General features: G+C 47.6%; 1 long non-coding RNA gene across 3 annotated transcripts in view; it reads left to right on the top strand.

The window, feature by feature from the left end:
- The window catches only part of LOC144248615 (uncharacterized), a 104,200-nt gene extending 87,480 nt beyond the window's left edge, over nt 1–16,720 (top strand). For all 3 annotated transcript variants that reach the window (XR_013341914.1, XR_013341915.1, XR_013341913.1), the window contains 2 exons: nt 16,323–16,486; nt 16,568–16,720. This is a non-coding gene — a long non-coding RNA (uncharacterized LOC144248615). The remainder of the gene's footprint in view (nt 1–16,322; nt 16,487–16,567) is intronic.
- The last annotated feature ends 208 nt before the right edge of the window (nt 16,721–16,928 follow it).

The raw sequence follows: 16,928 nt of genomic DNA, 5'->3' as shown, positions 1-16,928 counted from the left end.
AGCCAAGTGGGCTGCCTCCAGCCCAGGCTTCCAGGGTCCTGGATTCCTAAACTCACGTGTTCTGGGACTCATGGCAGCTCAGCCTCCTCAAGAGTAGTGTCAAGACAGACAGGTGATCTGCTGCTCTCTGGCTCACAGGGATGGATACTGGTGATGAAAATGGTGTTGCTACCAGAAATAGTAAAACTTTAATGTCTGCTCAGTCTATTCGTGTGTATTTCAAAAAAGGAGAGAAAATTCTTGGAGTAGATTCAGTCACCTTGGAAGGGTGCAGCACCTTGGAGGATGCTCATTAGTGATTTCAAAGGGAAGTGTCCCTGGAAGCCAATGTCAGAAATCCTCACAAGTGGGTAACAGCAGTCAGGTTAATGTTTGTGGCTCTTCAAAAGCTTTACTTGGATGTCTCTTCAAAACAGTCTGGATGCACTGAAGGAGGGCTGTGCCTTCCTTTTTTCTTTTTGAGTAGCTGCCTGAAGATAAATATAAGATGGACTTTCTTAAAACATAAATGAGAAAACACCCAAGGCTGGGTGAAAGTCTTGAATGCTCAGACTTAAAAGTCATCAATTCCCCAGCAATGTTAGATGAGCCTAAAGTGTATAGGTCAGCAGCAACTTCAGCAGGCAGCCTAAAAAACACAAGACTCTTGGGTATTAAACATGGCATCTTATTCTTTGGCAGCTCATAGGTGATCTCTGCATGGGGCTGCACATGCCTTTCTCTGCGTGTGTGTATTTGCCTGCAAGTGTAATGTGACAGTCCTAAAGCATTTGTGGATGCAGATAAACTAAGTCCAGCTCAAATGTATTCCATAAACAGCTCTTGAGGTACACTCATCTTTGTGTTGTTTCATTTGTTCAGTTCTTGGAAAGCCACAGGAGCTTATTAGACTGCTCTGGCCTATGCCCAGGGGAGTCACTTAGGTGGGAATTGGACACCTCTAGCCGTAAACCTATAAAAGGAAGAAATGCATACCGTTATTTTTGTTGGGTCTTATTGAATGAACTGGCTGCTCATCTTCTGCAGAATCCTAAGCACTGTATTTAAAGCCTCCGAGTAAGTTCCTTACTTTGAATAATTTAATATCTTTCACTGGTCCTTCTGCTTTTTCTTTTGCAGTCCCATATAAAATGTTTTATGACAGTTTAAAGAAACATCAGTCATTGGATATCTGTAGGTCAGGCAAAGACTAGCCTGCTTTTAGTGTTTTAGTGTATGGTTCTGTCTGGAAAGAAAATTCCCATTGCTGCCTATCCTTGTGCAGCCAAGGCGTTTGAAAAACTCACCAGCTGAACACAAACTATGGCTGGGTGTTTTGTCTTCCTTATCTTTTGTCTGTGCCTCATTGCCACCAGTGAACGGAAGGAGAAGACAGAGCAGCTTCTCACACTGACATAATTTGGCACTTGCTGGAGATGAAAGTGAGTAGAGCAAGATCTTTCTTTCTGAGGCAGTAACAGGGATCTGAAGTGCTGACTTCTGTCAATATGGCAATGGCAAGCTCCTCTGCCTCTCCCTCCAGTGACTGCTGTTGCTATAAGAAAAGCAAGAGGTACAGGCTTTACCAATATGCCAATGCTTTAGGATAAAATGAGGAGAGGAAAAAATAATGTGAGGCAAGGCTCTCGAGGGCTCATAACAGTACAGCCATGAACGATGGGGGTGCATCTGTCCAGCATGTGCGGAAAGGATACCAATACCTAGGGATGAACATGTAATGCATCAGGCACGGCTTCCCATGGTTGTAAACCGGTATAAAAACATTAACCTAACAGGGGTTTTTCTAACTTGGTGTATATAAGAGTGTGTGATGTACCAGTCCTGCTTTTCCCACCTTGTTCTGCCATGAGGTAATGCCTGTTTGCAAACACACCTAATACAGTCTGAGAGGGTTACTGCAAGTGAGTCCAGTGTGAATTCTCAGCCCCCTCCACTGGGCTCAAAGAGCTCTCTCAGAGGGCAAACTGCATTCTTCAAGCTTGTTCCAGGCTGCAAAGGTGTGGCTTCTGTTTCTTCCCAGCCCAGGCACATTTTCTCATTTTGCCTTTGGACTGTGGTAGAGGAACCCCCATGGGAAGGGGGCATGCAGACTTGCAGCAGATCAGGTTAGCTTAGTAAACACAGGCTTCATCAAAGCAAAATGTAGTCCCTTATTGAAGCAGTTTTGGTTCTGTTTTGAATCTATTTCCTAAAGGGTAAAAAATGGCAGAGTTGTTTGCTTGGGATGAAAGTAGCATGAGTCATCAGGGAAAACCAGGAGGAAGTACCCAAAGTTTTCTAGGCAAACAAAGCCTGGCAAATATGGACAAGTGGGCTAGAAGCAGGAGCAGGTACATTAAATTCTCAGTCTTTCCCTTGTTCCCATTTACTTGGATGCAGGGCATTTCATTAGCCAGTTGTCTCTCCACAATGCATCGGTTGCTCTCGTAATCCCTCGCAGTGAGTTTATTCAGCACTTTTATGGGACTTGAATCTCTCAAGTGGAGTCCTCCAGAAATGCTGAGCCCCGTTGGAGCTACTAGAACTTGTGCAAACAGTGTGCCCTGGCTGCAGGGATGGCCAGTGGTCTCCTGGGCTGCGTTAGACAAAGTATTGTCAGCAGGGCAGGGAGGTGGTCCTGCCCCTCTGCTCTGCGCTGCTGAGGCCACGTCTGGAGTGCTGTGTGCAGCTCTGGGCTCCTCGGGACAGGAGAGACACGGACCTCCTTGAGAGAGTCTGACAGAGCACTGTGAAGGTGGTAAAGGGACAGGAGGAAAGACTGAGAGAGCTGAGGCTGTTCAGCATGGAGAAGAGATGTCTCAGGGGGGCGTCTAGTTACAAATACTTGAAGAGAGAATGTAAAAAAGATGGAGCCAAACTCTTCTCAGTGGTGCTGAGTGTCAGTGGTCACAAACTGAAGCAAATGGAGGTCCTCTGAACATCAGGAAGCATTGTCTTTGAGGGTGACTGAGCAGAAGGATTGAGAACTGCATTCACCCAACTGCTAAATAGGGAAGCTGCAACCACACAAGAAGAGCTCTTTGCAAAAGTACCACAGAGATCCATCCTCTCCTCTGTTCAGAGGAATCAATAGCTGAGTTGGTTCTTTATTTCTGGAAGTTAGTTATTTTATCAGTTATTGGCAACCTTCACCTCGATTGTTAAACCATTTCTAGCACAGCTTGTTTATGCTTTAGGGCTACTGCAAAGTCCCATGCAGCAAGTTTTTACATCCCTGTTTGCTAGAAGCACCAGCATATCCTCCAAGAAAGCCTGCACTCAGCATGGCCTATTTCCTTTCTTTGCCTGTGCATTTCTCCTGCTATCGCTGTTAGCAAGAAAATGTTGGATTTAGTTAACTTTTAGGTCTGAAGCTGCATGGCTGTTTCTCTGCATTGCGTTGTCCTTGGTGTCAAGTTAGCAAAAGCTGAGAAGAATCCATTGTCACATTAATACTTGGGTGAGTTTACTCATCAGTTTGTACTGTGTGCATGTGTAAATGGAGGCCAGATGTTGCTACCAAATGGAGTCTAATACTGCTGTATAAATGCGTGTAATACTGGGGCATTTGCCCTGCAGGACTGACATGCTGGAACAAGGCGGGCACTGGGGGTGAGAGAGCCCAGTGCTTCCTCCTCCTCGTGTGCGAGTTCCTGCAGTGCTGTAAGAGCCAGAGCTGTGAGCTTTTCCTTCGAGGGCTGGGCACGGCCACGGCAGATGGAGGCACGGGAGCAGGAGGCTTCAGGACAGGGCTCTGTGGTGCAGGGAGAGCAGCAGCTCCCGAGCAGCTCTGCGCTACAGGAAGGCTCCAGCTCCTGGCAGCACTTGCTGCTCCAAGGACCACTGTGGTCTCGTCCAGAGCATGTGCTGGGTGGGCTCAGACAAGCAAACGGTGCTGTAGAGAGCTGGTGACAACTCCTGAGGCCTCTTCTCCACTAAGTAAGCCATAATGTAACTTCACTGCCATAGGTTTGTCTGTGAGCAGTCTGTGATTTTTGTCTTGAAGATCGGTGCAAATTGGATGATTGGCTGTAGAGTGTGTGCATCTGTCTCTTCTAAGGCTGATGGAGGACTGCAGATCTCCATCCAGAATGTGATCCACAGTGTAACCGGGAGCATATGCTGTGCCATTGGTGATGCATGTGGCATGGACTAGTGGCCCATTTGTCTGCAGCTTGTCCCCATATGATTTCTTGCATGCCCCGAGGCAGGGTTGGTCTGTGTTACTCGAGTTCCAGAAGGCTGCGATGCAGTGAGAGTGGCATAACAAGTAGTTCTGACCTGTAAGGGCGCTGGTTCCCAAATGCCTCCCAAGCAAGGCTGCTGCTCTCTCTTTGGCTATGCCAAGCAGCACATCTTGCTGCATATGTGGTCACCACGGTGTCCAGATTGCAGTGCACCAAAAGTCTCCACCACCAGTGCTGGCTGAATAATGTATTTTCACAACAGATATTATTCTGCATCTGCCTTGTGACTTTTAATTTCAATTTTCTCTGGGAGCGTTTGGCCAATGATTGTTATCCGGTATGTGCCAGATTATCACCATTGCCCGAGTGTTTCTTTTTGTCAGATTGAGTTTTCCTTTTCTCCAAGGAATTTGCGGCTTTTAAGCAGAAAATAGTTACATTTCTTAGCTGTTTGCCTGTGTGGTTAAAACAGGGCAATGCATGAGGCCAGGACCTCGCTTTGCTTTCAGAACTGATCCCGTCAATGCTTCCTGGCAGTGTTTCCTTTCGCACAGCACCAGGTCAGGACTGTTTCAGCATTTTGCTGGTAGTCAAGCGTGAGTCCAGCCATCCAGGTTGCCCCTGCTGTCCCCATATGGAGGATGCTCCAGCAGACTGAGGTCAGAGTGTGTTATGTGGCCGTGAGCTGAGCCATACACAGTCACTTCTTGTCTCTGGGCAGAGGACTTTGCTCCTCTGTTCCATTAAGTTACCAAGAGTGATCGTTGCTGAAATTACTCTGTTAAATAATCCAGAAGTTTGCCTTTTCCTCCTTTCTTTCCTGAGTTCAGAAGTTGGTAACCTAAGCACCCAGCCGTGCTGTGCATCCCTTAGTGCTGTGTGTGTTGCTGGCAGGGCCTGGGGCTTGGGTCCGGAAGGTCTGGCTTGTTTGTTCCCCTGGGTCTGGAGGAATACAGATTTTATTTATTTTATTATTTTTGATTTTTTTAATTTAAAAGCTATCCAGCAGTTTGTCAGTTGAAGCAGAAGACAATCCTTTGCACCGATACGTACTCATGTGCACATGCTGATCAGCTGAAGTGTTAGAGCTCAAGGTGAGTGCTCCAGCCTTTAATCAGTGACCAGTCATTGATTTAGCACATCCACAAGTTTCAGGAAGTAGTTCCTCCATTGCATCCAGCTTTTAGAGTACCTTTAGACACTAGAGATACTTTTCAATGTGTAATTGATGAGGTAAATTGATGAGGTCTCTTAATAGCATGTGCTAAAGAGAGATGTGAAAAGCAGCTGAGCAATATTGCCACTTCTGGGGGTTACAGGTGGTGGGTACTATCAGTCAGAACTGGAAAACACAGAACTGTGACCTTTTATAAGTACTGAGCGAAACACTGAGTTACTGCTGGTCAATTAAAAGCAGTTTGGGTGTTTAATAGTTGTTTCTGATGATACTCATACACAGATGAGTGAGGAGCTACTTGAGGCAATGTGTGTGCAGCTGTCCAGCCAGAACTGAAGCAGCCTCTGGTGAAGGTGTGGCAGAGGAGCTCAGCAGATGACAGGGGGCTTGTCCATAGACTGAAAGAGGAGCCCGGGATGGGTGTGGGCTATTACAAAACAGCAGATGTCACAGGGATTGAGCAAAAGTTTAAAATGGAAGGAATCAGCCATGAGAGAGTGATGGCCAGATGGAAATCCAGCTAAGGCCCTGAAGTGGAATTATGTAAGGCAAACATCAATGAGAATCAGCTGGGGAGCAAGAGCAGCCAGCAGCCAGGCTTGTTTCTGGTCTCTTGCCATAGATGAGACATGCTTTAGGGTGTGCATGATGACTAGAGGCTGTGATAGCTTTAGCTGTAGCACTTTTGTCTCCAGCCATTGTGAGTGAGTTCTGTGCTTAGTTCTCTGCTCTGGTGCATTGCAGGATTTTTAGGGTAAATATTTTTTCCATCAGTGTAACCCACCAATTGCCAACATCTCGAGGTGGCAGGATGGGGTGGTGAATATGCCATTCTTCTGCTGGTGGCTATCAGAAACTCTTAAGAGGAAAATTTCATCTTTGTTCTACATAGTGCTGTGCTAGCAAGTGCTTTCCAATAGGCTGTAATTCCCAGAGCAGTGGGGCAGGAGCTGCTCCATGATCCAGGAGCAGGCTCCCATGTAGTGGGTTGGATGCAAGGCACCCACCAAAGCCTCTCTTATCACTTGCCGCCACAGCTGGACAGAGGAGAGAAAATACAAAAAAGGGTTGAGATAAGGACCAGGAGAGATCGCTCGTCAAATACTGTCACAGGCGAAAGAGAGTCTTATTAGAGATACTAATTGAATTCATGGCTAAATAGTCAGAGCAGGATAATGAGAAACAACATAAAACCTTAAAAACATCATCTTCCCACACCCTCCTTCCCAGCTCTACCTCCTACCCCATCTGTGCAGGGACACAGGCAATGGAGGTGACAATCAGTTCATCAGGGAAAGCAGTCGCTCCCCTGCTGCTCCTTGGGGTCTCTCCCATGGGAGACAGTTCTCCATGAACTTTTGCAGCATGAGTCCGTCTCGCAGGCAGCAGATCCCTGTGAATTGCTGCAGTGTGAGTCCATCCCACAGGCAACACTCCCCATCACACTGCTGCAGTCTGTGTCCCTCCAGTGGGTGAAAGTCCCTTCAGGCTGCTGCAGCGTGGGCCACCCTACCACGGGTACAGCCTTTCAGGGACAAGCTGCTCCAGCAGGGGCTCCTCCTTCCACAGGCCTCCCACGGGGTCACAGCCTCCTCACAGGCATCCCCCTGCTCTGGCATGGGTCTCCTCCACAGGCTGCAGGTGGATCTTTGCATCCCCATGGATCTCCATGGGCTGCAGGGGCACAGCTGCCTCACCATGGTCGCAGAGCAATCCCAGCTCCTGTGCCTGGAACACCTTCTCCCCCTCCTTCTTCACTGACCTCGGTGTCTGCAGAGTTGTTCCTTTCACGTACTCTCACTCCACTCTCCTCTGGCTGCAATTACAACTGTGCAGAAACTTATTTTTTTCTTTTTTCTGAAACACATGATCACAGAGGCACCACCACCATTTCTCATGGGCTCAGCCTCGTCCTGAAGCACATCCATCTTTGGAGCTGCCAGGGACTGGCTCTGCCAGACATGGAGGAAGCTGCCAGCAGCTTCTTGCAGAAGCCGCCGCTCTGCCCCCCACCCTGCTACCAAAGCTTTGCCTTGCAAACCCAGTACAGTTGTATTTAATTGTTGGTCTGTCTGCACAGGCTATTAATGGTGGGGATCTGCCACCTCTTTGTTCCCCAGTACAAAGGTAAAAAGGATGTCTGCAGCTCCACGTCCAGTTTTTGGGGGTAAGGAGAGGAGTAAGCAGCAAAGGATGCACAAACCCAACTCCCATTCTGCCACGTGCCAGGTTTCCACAAGACAGGAACATAACGCACCCTACCTCTGCTCAGAAGAGTGTGGGGAGCCTAAAATTCTCTATCCTAATTCAGTCAGACTGCCCAATGATACGGGCCGAACTGTCAGCAGCCTAAATAGCTTTTCATGGCTGTCATTGTGGTTGGGGAATTGATTCATGTCTGGGTTTCTTGCCAGAGCCTGAGGAAAGGAAGTAGCCAAGACCAGGTGAGAAGCGGTGTAAGGTAGGCAATTAATTTTTGGATTCCTTTGCCACTCACAGAGCAGCTGCTAATGGGCTGGGCTTGGGGAGTCTGGTTTACAGGCACTTGGAAGTGCTGATACCATCTGGTGAAATGTTAGGTGTCTTTTTAAGAGAAAAAAATGAAAGTGTTTCTGTTACAACCGTGAATAAAGAGCCTGGGCGCAGCAGTGACTGCCTAGTAGCAGAGGGACAGAGGCTGCAGGCAGGTTTGTATCCTCCATAGAGCTGGAGCAATGGCAGGATTACTTTGCCTGCACGTTCACTGCTTTGAGGGAGGAACAGGGTAGGAGAAATTAATGTAATAGGAAACAGAAGCACAGACTTGAGACTGTGCCATCTGTTTTGTTGCGTGGTGAAATAAAGCAGGGACATTTGATGATTTTTAAAAATGTATTTATTTAAAGAAAAAAATGTGGCAAATCTTATCAGAAGAGTTTTGGTTTCTGGCAGCTTTACAAGTCAGGTACCCTGTGCCTACATACAGTATTAATAATGGCTTTGCAGTATTTTTGGTTAAAATTTACGTTCATTAAAAAATTCTTCAAAACACTCTGTAATTGGTGAGCAGCATATGAAAGGTTAATGAACATTGAACATGTTTTACAGTTTCCTTTGAGAAGGACCCTTTACATCCGTAAATGCCTGCCTGAGGTGGCCTCTGCTTTAGGACTTTAAAGCTTAAAGAAATCCTACATACAGAAGAAATTCTTCCCTGTTACGGTGACGAGGCCCTAGCAGAGGTTGCCCAGAGAAGCTGAGGCAGCCCCACCCCTGGAATTGTCCAAGGCCAGGTTGGATGGGGTTTGGAACAACCTGCTCTAGTGGAAGGTGTCCCTGCAGGGGATGAGAAAAGCTTTGGGGTCCCTTCCAACCCAAACCATTCTCTGATTCTACGATTGTACATGTTGAAAAAGGAGGCTGTGGCCTTATGTGCTTAGGTACAAACCTCCCACCTATTCTTCTGAACATACCAGTTTAGTCATTTATTCTTTCCTTTGTGCTTTCACAAGAAGCCCTTGTGCCCTTCAAAATCTCCGTAGGAGTTTGTGGTCAGTTTCCAGAATAAACAGGGATGGAAACCCGAGCAGTTTGGTGCATCCCTACTTGCTGCTGGAATGATTGTGGATTTGACTGACAGGGTTTTGTTCCTAAACACAAGAAAAGTTTTATTCCAGTGCCACACTCAAGCGTAGCAGTGGGGCCGTGTGCGTGGCTGACCCAGCAGATGGGGCAGAGTCTTCATAAAGTAAATATATAGTAGCAGTCCTTAAGGATGTGGCCCTTCTGGGAGTGCTTGCATGTTTATGTATCAAAACCGTTTACAGAGAGGGAGGGCCCTTTTAATGCCGTTGAACTGCTACGGAAAAATTTTGGTTTCAAGACCATTTAATTAAGGTTAATGAAGTCTGGGACTTGGGCACTGTATCTCGTGCAGTAACGCACGTCTCTGTTCTTGATAGATGTCTTCCATTTGCAACAGTAGTTACATACTGGGGACTCAAATCCCCATTGTCCCCATGCCTTCAGAGTAGGGCAGGCTCTTGTCTTAATTTTACATTATAATCCTTTCCAAATGGAGACATAATGACGTAATTCATTGTTGCATTTTGAAACAGTGTGGTCAGCGTGAGGATTTGATCGAGCAGTTCCACTCTTCCAAAAGTACTAAGGTGCTTGCAGATATTTGATATTGAGCTATTTTGGCTCTCAATTGCAAAATGAATAGGTCAGGCAAGGCCTTTGAAAGGAACTTAATAGATACATCTCACAGTCACAGAGAAGCAGGAAACTCTTCTGCTAAAATGAGACTGGGTTTATGAAAGGTCGCAGTTAACCTTTTAAAGTAAGTTTTTGCAGGTCTGCAGAGCAAATACTGCATTTTTAATAGGTATGGGGAGAATCTCTGTTTTACTGATAATGCTCCAAGTTTTATTTTTTCTCCAAATTGGAACAGAGCTTCTTGTAAGCTAAGCAAGCCAGCCTTAAGGCTTTTGCTTTATTGCTTCATAGTGAACTACTGAAATAGCAAGGCATTGAGCAGTAAGTACAAGAAGCAGCATAAGCTGCCAAATACTTTATTACTGTTGTTATTATTACTACTGTTGGTGACTTTTAAGTGCTGTCATCATTTTTTCAGAGACTGTTGTGACACAAATAGCCACCCCAGTTGGCTTAACTTAAAAGTTCATTTTTTTTGCCTCTATAAGCACCAATCACTTACAAATTTGGGGAGGGGTCTAAAAAGGACTTCATATAGATACCGGTGTAGGTGGGTGTACAGATGTCTGTACATATTTAGCTATCTATTTATCTATCTTTACATACAGATATATGAAACGCGTATAATAACTATACTTTCCTCCATTCCTAAGCTTCTCCCAGAAGTGCTTTTCTGCTGTATTTGGTGTTGCACATGTGACACGGGGGAAGGGTTAGAAACCTCTGGTGGGGAGACAGGAGTTCAAATGCAGTCTTGGGCCTGGCATCTAAATCAAAACAAGCTTCTTCCAGGCTCCTAAAGCTTGCTCTGAGCCAACAGACACTTCTCTAGGCTACGTGGGCTGGGGTTCTCAGTAAATAAGTGACCGTGTCATTGCATCATATGGAAAGTTTAGATTGGGAAAGCTGAAATTGTCCTCGCTAAACGTTGGCATGTCCTTGTATTTGGTAACATAGAGGCCCAGAGGATGTTTGTCATTGAGTGTCACAGCAGGAAGGAATGCAGGAAAAACCCCTCTTTGGTGGGGTCAGGACAGGATCTGCACCCTGTTATGCTCCTGCCCTGACAGAAGCTCAGCAAGCTCCTGTTGCTCTGTCAGGCCCCTGCAGGAAAGCTTTGAACAATGGTCAACGCAGGAGAGATGTCACAGGTGATGGAGCGTGTTTGTGCCAAGGCACAGTGCAGAAGTGAGCCCTGGCTCCAGTGAATGCCACGTATTTTATGAGTTTTCAGTGTGTTTTCAAAAGTATCCCTTGGAATGCAGAACTGAGGACTAAAACTAATAGCAGGCTCTGTCAGTACTGAGTGGTTTTACTCTGTAATGGTAGAATTCAGTGGCCTCTTCACTTCAAAGGTGTCAATTGAAAGATGTTGCGATGAAAAAGAGGTGGAGATGAACAGTGCTTTGAGAGAGCAGAAATGAAGGTTGCGGGCAATACTGAAGAAGAAGCAGATGCAGGTGGTGAGGGAGTTGGGTTTTTGCGAGAAGAGAGTGTTTCTCAGGAGCAGAGAGCCAGCGGGCTCTCCGGGGACAGCAGTGCTGGGGATGAGGGGAGTCTGTGCCCTGCACAGCTCCCTGGCCCCGTGATGGAGAGTTGTCCCGGTGGCTGTAGCTTGGGGGCCGAGTCTCCATCCTCTCAGCTTACCATGGGAGCCTATCCCAGCCCAGCAGAGCTGCTGGAAATCTCCCTGTATTCGTGCAAGAGCAGCTGTCCATGCAGAATATAGCTCTGGCTTTTGGGGCGTTCATTAGAACATACAATTCAAAACCAAAGGAACTCTCCAGACCTGAAGGCCGATAGGAAATCAGACAGAGTCAGGGTGCCACCAGGTGTAAGGACACTTTCCCTCTGTGTCTCCCTTCTCCCTCTTGTTCTCTCCCCCATTCCTTTTCCATTTTCCTTCCTCCTTCTGTGTCGGCGAGCCGAGCTTTGCCGAAGAGGCGAATGGAGGCGAATGCGGCCGGAAATAGCCGAGCGTGGCCGAAAGTAGCCGAAGCTGGCCGAGGAGGCGAGTCCAGCCGAACGGAGCCGAGCTCTGCCGAGCGCAGCAGCCCGGGCGGGGCTGAGCCGGGGCGGAGCCGGGGCGCCGGGAGGATCCCCTCCTGTTCCTCTCTCTCCCGCTCCATGCTCCTGCCCGTGTTCAGTTACCTCTCTTTCCCCCGTTTCCGTGTCCCCCCCAAACCCGGCTCCTTCCTGTCCTGTCCTGTCCCTGCCCCGCTGCTCCGTTCCATTCCCCCTCTCTCCCTCCTCTGTGCCCCGTCCCTCTTGCTGCCCTGCCGGCCTTTCCCTTCCCCGACCGCTTTCCTCCGCAGCCCGACCTCCCTCCCCGCCCTTTCGCATGTCCCGCTCTCCCTCCTCTCTTGCCGTCGCCCCTTCGCTTCTTTCCCCCGCAGCCGTGGAGCTCGGGGCGCCTGCCAAAATGAAGACCTGTCAAATCCTAGCTCTGCCTTTTGTTTAACGTGTTCTTACTTCCTATTTATGTCATCAAAGAAAGCAAGGAAAGAAGAAATGTGACTGGTTCCCACTATTGCTCCGTGCAGGCATTTTTAAAGGCTGCTGTATTTCTATCCTCTTTTTCCCCTCCAAGCTTGACTTTTCCCCTCCTTTTTCGAGGTCTGCTGCTTTGGGTGTCCCAAACAGGGCTGGGTTCTTCGGCAGGGGTCTTAGGACTCGCTACTGCTTCTGCTTTTTGCGAAGGTGTATCAAAGTGTGCCGGCAAAAGGACTGTTTTCTCCAGGGGAAAGCTTTCTCTCAATGACCATCAATGCACGTATGTGTTTTAGTCGTGTACCCAGACGGATTAAGAAAAGCCGACACCCGTAGCAGATTTCTGTTGGATCTGTGTCTGTGCGAAGTGGGCTGTGTGCTGGAGACGGAGAGACGCTGTTGGAGAGTGGCAACAGCGGCAGGTGTGAGCTGTGAGGATGAGGAGGGCTCAGAGCAGCCCCCGGTGTGAGCTGTGAGGATGAGGAGGGCTCAGAGCAGCCCCAAGTGTGAGCTGTGAGGATGAGGAGGGCTCAGAGCAGCCCCAGGTGTGAGCTGTGAGGATGAGGAGGGCTCAGAGCAGCCCCAGGTGTGAGCTGTGAGGATGAGGAGGGCTCAGAGCAGCCCCAGGTGTGAGCTGTGAGGATGAGGAGGGCTCAGAGCAGCCCCAGGTGTGGGCTGTGAGGATGATGAGGAGGGCGCGGCTCCTCCGGCAGCTGATTTAGGGGGTTTTCCTCGCAATGCTTTTGTACGGAGCTGCTGGAGGAGAGGAGTTTATGGGGGGCTCCCGGGGCTGTCTCCTGGAAGGACAGCGGGCGCTTCGGGCAGGGTCTGGGGGATCACCTGGAAACCCACCTGGATACGTGGAGCCTTGCTCTGAGGAGGAGCCGAGGGACAAACCTTTGTGCCGAGAAGCAGCAGGTGAGCCGGTGCGCCTTTGCAGCCGGGACTTTTCTCCTTTCCCTTTGAAACTTCGTCCTCCTGAGGTTGAATTGGAGGGGGCAGTCCTGTTGTCCCCCCTTTTAAGGGGTTTGGACTGAGGTAAAAAGCCCCCTTTTGCCATCGTTTGAGGCAAGCCGCTTCTTTTCTTCTCTTCTAGGGGACGCGATTGAAGGGAAGCCTACGTTTCTGTGCCCTCGTTGGGGTGAGGTGAGCGCCGGAGCGTGGCGTCAGAGTCGGGGCTTCAGAGGAAGGGAGCTGCAGCCGTGGCAGCGCTGGCAGGGCGGGGATCGGGCTGTGCCGCTGCATTCGGGGCGCTTCTTCTGCCCCCGGCCCGGCAGCGAAGGGTGCGGCGCGGAGCCCTGCCGGCAGTGCCGGGGCTGGCCGGGGCGGAAGGGGAGCTGGGCGCGGCTGGGCTGCCGCGGGCCCGCCGGAGCCGCGCCGGTGCGAGCCGTGCGGAGCCGAGCGGAGCTTTGGCCGGGCCGGCGGGCGGGGGAGGCGGCGCGGGCGCCGCGCCGGTGCCGGCCGGTGCCGCCGCTCCGTCCGCTCCGGGCGCGGGGCTCGGGCGCCGCCGGGGCCCCCCGGGCCCGGTGCCGGCCCCGCCGGGCCGGGGGCAGCGGGCGGGGGTCTGCCGGCGCGGCGCCGCCTCTGCCTGCCGGAGGAGCCGCTTTCCTGCCGGAGCCGCGCTGCGCCCGGGGCCGGGAGCGCGGCTCCGCATCTTCCAGCCTCCCTCGCTGCGCTGCTTTTGAGGCGCTCCTGAGGAGCTCCTGGGATCGGTGGCTTTTGATCGGCGTCGCTGTAGGAGAAGGGCCCCGGGCGCTTCTTGGTTGTTACGGTTCTTGCTTCGGGTGCTCGTGACAAGGTTTTTTTTGGATTGAGTGTTGTTGTTGGATTTCTTTTTGATCGGTTCTTATGTTTTTTAAGGATGCGTTTCTAAAGGTTTACGCTGGTTTTTATGGGTCGTAGCATGATGTAGAGGGTTGTTTTTCAATTCGGTTGTGGAGGCTTTTATTAGCGCGAGTGCATTGTGTTTGTTTTGGTGGGCTTGAGGTAGTGTGCTGTAGTGAATTAGTGAGGTTTTTTTTTTAATCTTGGTAATTGCATTTTTTAAATTTTCCTATAGAGGTTTTGTTCATTTGGTTTGTTTTATTGTTGTGGACGTTTTATTGTTACCGGTAATTTGGGACTTACTGTTTGTGGTTACATTTCTCTTTTGGTGATGTGTTTATTTCTAGGTGGTATTTGTATTTTGATGGTTTGAGGCATTATGGGTTTATTGAGTTAGGAATAATTTTTTTTGTTGTTACTGTATTTATTTGGGTTTTTGTTTCAGTTTGATCTATTTGTTGGTTGCTTTTTATCAGTGGTTTTTTTTTAGGAACTTGTGTATTTATACAGTGGATTTTTTTAGGTAGTTATTTATCTGGGTGCTTCTCTTTTTATTGTCTAGTGGTTTAGGTTTTTGTTAATCTCCTTTATTAGTTTGGTTTTTAAAGCTAACTTAGCAGAATGCTGGTTACTCTTTGAGTTAGTGTAGAGGTACGGTTTTAATTTTTAGCAGCTTTCAGGGTCTGTTGTATGGTTTGAAGTTTAGTAAATTGGTTGGACTTCTTTTTCTAGTGGGTTTTGTGATTTGTTTTGTGGGTTTCTCTAGGGCTGTTTTTTATTTTTGTTTCATTTTTGTGATGTGTCTCACTGACAACTGTTAGTGAAAAGAGTGTAGTGTGGGGTTGTTTTTGCTGGTAGTTAGTTCTATGGTGGTGTATTTTTAGTTTCTGTTGTTTGTTTTTGGGTTTCTTTTGTTAAAGTTTTCATTTTGGGGTTAATTTGTAATTATTTTTAAGGTTTTAGGGCGATTGAGATTTTTTTTTATATGGATGTCCTGTATGATAACAGTTAATTTATTTGCTTTATGTGGCATTGATGGAAGGGTAGAGGACATTTTTGTATAGAATGTGTATTTTAATCATAGTACTAAAATAATACCATGGTAAGAGGGGCTGTGTTTTATTGTTTGTTTCTGAGGTGGTTTGGCATTTTCTTATAGGTTGGGGTTTTTTTTGTTGGCTCGTGGAGCCATTCTGGCTGTTTTTGATGAAATTGGTGGGACTTTGATGCTTTTTGATTTTGCTTTTTTTTTTTTTTTTTTTTTTCCTTTTTTGTGGTATAATAGTCTTTTAGAAGAATTTGGATGATTTAAAAAATATTTTTGTTATACTTTTCATCTAATGATGTTGGATTATTACAGATGTTTTGGAGCTTTATTTTTTTGAAGTTTCATTTGGATGAATTTATGCTGGATGGTAGGACTGTGTTTTTATTTTTGGGGCAGTTGGTTGTAGGTGTATTGTATGTTTTTCAAGTGAAAGTAAATCGAGGCTTGTATTTGGTTGTTAGAGGAATGGAGAAAAATGTTTTGGTGATGTTAACAGTGGTGTGTTTTGGGGTTTTTGATTTATAGTAAGTCTGGTACAGTAGTGTTTAATGGTGGAGTTCTTTAGGGTATGATAGTTTATAGTTAATTCTTACTGGTTTTAGATTTGTGTGTAGGTTAGAGGAGGTTATTGAAGGGTAAGTGGGTGTTTTAGATGAGTTTTAGTGTTTCAGTTTATAGAGCATTTTTTGGATGGGAGTTACAGTATTTTGAGTTGTTTGGTGTTGCTGGTGATGTATTGTTGAGGTGGTAAGAAGTATTTGTTGGGTTTTTTTAAAGAAGGTTTATTGTAGATAGTTTTAGATAGTTGTGGTGGGTTGCTTGATTGTTTTATGTTTTTTAGCCTTTTTGTAGTTATTTGAAATATGTTAGAGTTTTTTGGGTTTATTGAAATACTTGATTTTGAGGAAGTTCCTGTTTAGAATGTATGAATTTTTCTTGGCTTAAAATAAAAAATTTATATTCTAGTTATAGTGAGGATTATTTTTTTTTTCTTTTCTTACTGCTATATTTTGTGATATTTGTGTTAGGTTAGTAGTAGGGATAGCTTTACTTTTATACGTTGAAACGAGGGTCGTGCGTACTGGTGTTCATAAAGGTTTAATATTTTTATGGTTCTGATGTGTTAGGTTAATGAATTTATAACGTTTACAAGACTTTTTTTTGTTTTTATTTCAATACAGGCAGGGTTTTCTTAGTTTTCAGGATTTGTTTGGCATAGATTTTAGAGGCGTTATTGAGGGGATAGGACAGGGTGTCTCTGTTAATCTATTTGGCAATTTGGATACTGGGTAAAAAAAATTAATATTTTGGTAGAATTTTGGGGTTTTGTTAGTTTAATTATTTATGAATTTGTGTGCCTGCAGCTGTAGTGTCTCTGCTGCAAGTCTCAGTATCCATTCATGTTTGTGTGCGTTAGGCAGTCCACTCGTGTACCAGCGAGTCCCCCCTGCAAGCGGCCGCAGAGCCGCTCCTTCGCTCTCCTGGGAATTCGGGGAGCGGCACACGGCTCTGCGACGAAGCCTTGATCTTTGTCACTTGGAGGTGACACCAGGGAGCCTCAGGAGCGGCCGAGGAGTTGCTGTAAGTGGGGGAACTACTAGTGAGGGGGACCAGGGTCCACTCGAGTTTTGGGAACGCCGCCTCACCTCGCCTGCTCTTCAGCCAGGCAGACCCTGCCAGGAGGGCGTGGGCGAAGCGTGCGGCCCGAGGAGCCCGGCGTTCTCAAGAGAATAATGGTGAGCAGCAGAATTGCTGAGTTGTGGCTGCTGTGCGGCTGAGATCGTGCAGTGATGTTTGGTGTTCTCGATTTTAGCTGAGCACGGGACCACAGCCCAGTGACCATAGGACATTCCCCGCAGGCGAGGCAGCCTCCATTGCCAGGCGACGTGGATTCTCATCCCCAGATGCCAGAGAGATAAGTGGAGGGCTAAGGCCCGCAGAGGGGGTGAAAGCGGGGTGCTGGGAGGGCATTTTCAATGAGCTTTGGGGATGGGGATGTGCAAGAAGTGTCCCCTTAGATCAG

Source organism: Lonchura striata, unplaced genomic scaffold (assembly GCF_046129695.1).
Source record: "Lonchura striata isolate bLonStr1 unplaced genomic scaffold, bLonStr1.mat Scaffold_194, whole genome shotgun sequence".
NCBI classification, from domain to species: Eukaryota; Metazoa; Chordata; class Aves; order Passeriformes; family Estrildidae; genus Lonchura; species Lonchura striata.
The sequence above is the reverse complement of the archived record's forward strand: the minus strand, read 5'-3'. Positions and strand labels throughout refer to the sequence as shown.